Source organism: Podarcis muralis, chromosome 6 (genome assembly GCF_964188315.1).
Source record: "Podarcis muralis chromosome 6, rPodMur119.hap1.1, whole genome shotgun sequence".
In the NCBI taxonomy this organism is placed as follows: Eukaryota; Metazoa; Chordata; class Lepidosauria; order Squamata; family Lacertidae; genus Podarcis; species Podarcis muralis.
Genome location: NC_135660.1, coordinates 47,781,516 through 47,785,603, shown reverse-complemented (window position 1 = coordinate 47,785,603; position 4,088 = coordinate 47,781,516). Strand labels below are relative to the sequence as shown.

The window sequence follows — 4,088 nt, the reverse complement described above, 5'->3', positions numbered from 1 at the left end:
TAATAAGAAGAAGAGTTTGGATTTGATATCCCGCTTTATCACTACCCGAAGGAGTCTCAAAGCGGCTAACATTCTCCTTTCCCTTCCTCCCCCACAACAAACACTCTGTGAGGTGAGTGAGGCTGAGAGACTTCAAAGAAGTATGACTGGCCCAAGGTCACCCAGCAGCTGCATGTGGAGGAGCAGAGACGCGAACCCGGTTCACCAGATTACGAGGCTACCGCTCTTAACCACTACACCACAGTTTGGCTTATTACTTGCCCTTCACCCATGGTGGTGGATGACAACAACTTAAAATGCAACATTAGAGACAGTTTAAAGCAAATTGCAATCACAAGAATAGGGTAAATCCTAAAAATATACATCTGATAAGTCAAATGCCAGTGTAAAGAGATGCATCTTCAGAGGGGGGTGGTATCCGTAGAGGAAAGGAGAGGAGCTTCTGCGATGCAGGTAAGTCAGGGAGCAACTTTACTTGCTCTTGCACTGTGTGTGGTCTTCTCACTAGTGCTGGGCACGGAAGGCAAGCGGAAGCTCCAGATTGGGGTCAAGAAGCAGGTGGACAACTGCCCCATCAAGTCCCGTAAGGGTGATGTTCTCCACATGCATTATATGGGCAAGCTGGAGGATGGGACAAAGTTTATCTTCTCCTTGGGGACTGGACAAGTCATCAAAGGGCTCAGGGTCTGCTTGGGATGTGTGAAGGTGAGAAGAGAAAGTTGGTTATTCCCTCTGAGCTGGGTTATGGGGACCAGGGAGCGCCACCCACAATCCCAGGTGGAACAACCTTAATCTTGAAAGTTGAGCTGCTGAAGATTGAGGAAAGGCAGGAATTGTAGCGACATCTCTTCAGGGGAGGGGCATGCGGGGGTAGGAGGTAATCTCAAGATGCAACTCAGGATTTGTTGACACTGATGGACAGTGCTTTTTTTCTAAAAAAATGTTTAGGGGTACTCTCATTTTCCTACTCATATTGAAATACTGCCCCTCAATGAGGCCAAACTTAGATTCACAAAATGTTTAGGGGTATGTGTACCCCTGTGTCCACACAGAAAAAAAGCACTGATGATGGGCCAAATGAAAGCACAGACCGGGGGTGGGGGTGGCGGAGATGCATCTTCAGCACATGAGGAAACTGTATAGTGAAGTTGCCAAATGCAGGGAGGGAATCTCACAATTTAGGGGCTGACAGAAAGAATGCTGCTGTCTGAGCTTCTGAGAGTGGTGGAACTCAAGAGTTCCCTTCGCTTATCTTAACACCTGAGAAGGTTCGTATGTAAGAAGTTGGTCTTTCAGAGATACCTGGGGCCTAAGTCATTTAGTACTAGGACTAGCTGGGTTTTTGTTTTGTTTTTTAATGAACTTTCCAAGCACTACAAACTCCCATGTGTTGATTGTACCTGTTGCACAAAGCCTCTGTGCCTAGAAATCATGTATAGGCTCTGTGCACAAGGTACAATCCATTCACAGAGGACCAGGGACAAGACCTGCCTCTGCAATTCTGCTCACATACTGATTGCATCTAGGCTTCAGTTATCTGCAAAGGCTATCTCAGATGTATATTACCAAAGAATTTAACCAGATACGGCGAAACAGCGGGACCACACCAAAAAGAAGCGAGTTCAATTGCAGTGAAGACATACCCTAAATTGACACTTGTCAGTTACTTAGTACTCTTTGATTTTTCAGTTTTCCACAGAAATGAGGGCCAAATGTGCTGTCTTCATTATTTACCAAGATGCAAATTCTTGCTGAGCCAAAGGTGAAATAGATTTGCAGCCTAATATTGCAGTCATGCATATGTCTACTCATATGTCTGATAGTGCAATCCTACATGTGGTCTCTACTGAGTGCAGTGGATCTTACTCCCAGGTAAGCATGCATAGGTAGGACTGCAGGCTAAATCAGGTTTTTTGGGGGGCGTTGGGTGGGGTGGGGGGTTCAGTTCAGGCCTTGCCAACAGTGTTCTTCTGCTTTCCCTTCTCTCCTCCCCCCTTCCTCTTTTCCTTTTTTTGGCAAGTGGCACATCTGGTTCTAAATCCAATTGTTTCACTGACTGACAGTTGGCAGAACTTCACGGCTGATTTTCATGACAAAGAAACTTTTGTTTGGTGTTCCTCTCCAGTTAACAGATGAGAAGCAGTGACATGCAGGAAGGCACAATGGAGCAGCACAGCAGAACGATTCCCAGGGTTATTCTCTTTGTTGCCATTGTGTTGCTAAAATAAGCTTTGCCTTTTTTTAAAAAAAAATTTACTGATGCTTTTTATGTGAATGTTCACAGAATATTTTATTTATTCAATTGCCCTGCCTTTTTGATAGGCTTGCAACACACAACTGTAGAGAACATTTCTGTAGTATATATTTTACAGAGACATTTTCTAGTTACCCTTTCGTCCAAGGAAACTAGGACACCAGTGATCCTTGAGACACAGGGCAGATCCGTACCATACAGTTAAAGCACATAATTTCCCCCAAAGAATCCTGGGAACTTCAGTTTCTCCCTCACATCACCCTTACAAACTAGAGTCCCCAGAATTCCTCTGGGGTGAGTCATTTGATTTAAATGTGCATTGGATGTGCTTTACAAACTTTTTATAGCTAAAAATTCTTTAGGTGAGGAAGTGGAGAATGCTGCTTGTATCACCTCTTAAAGAATGGCTCCATAAAGTATCAGCGTTTGACGTAATGGCTACATTAATCCACTGTATTATTACATTCAGGAAACAAAAATAAAGACAAGACAACTTTATGCCAAGATAATGTACTGAATATAGCAAAACAATATGTGTTATTGCCAAATGAAAGTTATGGTTTCACAGTATTTTGAAGGCAGAGATAATTACTAGGTGGCGTAGGGTTTGCACTTTAGCCTTTTACTGCAAGGCAACAAAGGATTAGGTTCAGAGTATTCCTTCTCCTAGATGGGCTACCTTCCCAGGTTGACAAGCGTTAACTCTGGAAGTTTATACTGGATTCTGGCCAAACTAAGCCTCCTTAGAACAAGGCTTAGTTTGGTCAGAATCAAGTACAGTGGTACCTCGGGTTACAGATGCTTCAGGTTACAGATGCTTCAGGTTACAGACTCCGCTAACCCAGAAATAGTACCTTGGGTTAAGAAATTTGCTTCAGGATGAGAACAGAAATTGTGCTCCGGCGGCATGGCAGCAGTGGGAGGCCCCATTAACTAAAGTGGTACCTCAGGTTAAGAACAGTTTCAGGTTAAGGATGGACCTCTGAAACGAATTAAGTTCTTAACCCGAGGTACCACTGTATACACTTCTAGGGATAACACTAAAGACATTAATTTTGGTAAATGAGCCACTTAGATGCTGGAGGGCTGTGAGGATTTGTGTCCTGAGCTTTTTAGACTTGTCTACCCGTATACTATCAAAAGGGTGCATTGGTTGCTGGAGGTGAAATATATTGGCATTATTTTCAGCTCTCCTATCCCAATATGGAGGATAAGGCTATCCATCACAAGAGTCACAAGTGAGGAGACTGGTTGGTCACTGTGAGAACAGAGTGCTGGGATAGATGGGACACTGGCCTGATCCAGCAGGGTTCTTGTGTCAGGACAATACTTCAAGGAGCCATACAACAGCTATAGACCCATGTGGTATCTGTGTGTTTATTTTTAGTATATGCTGTTGTGCCATCTGCCTTTAGGTTGCTTAATGGAAGCTGAGACAGAGGAAGAGTCCATAATAAGGAACCACAATAAGGCTCCAGAGAACAGTCTTCTCTTTGTCTCCTGGATCCCACCCAACTCTGAATGAGCCCTGTAACAAAAACTTTTCTGTGGTATTTTACAACATTACACTCCTTATTCAACTATTTCTAATGCAGATTTAATAATAGCCTGATAGACAATGATTACAATCTATCACAATGAAAGAATATGTCTACAATATAAAAAACATCCACTCAAAACAGTATAGCAAGCAAAACAGGTAATTTTTTCTACCTTTTAGCTTTCTCTGAATTCAGTATAGCAAGCAAAACAGGTAATTTTTTCTACCTTTTAGCTTTCTCTCAATTCACAACAAATGATTGGCATTATGCAATACACAACAAAAGCCATTTAC

The 4,088-nt window shown here is 42.9% G+C and overlaps 1 pseudogene; it reads left to right on the top strand.

Moving 5' to 3' along the window:
- Positions 1-385: 385 nt before the first annotated feature.
- Positions 386-914, top strand: LOC114596726 (peptidyl-prolyl cis-trans isomerase FKBP2 pseudogene; annotated as a pseudogene).
- The last annotated feature ends 3,174 nt before the right edge of the window (positions 915-4,088 follow it).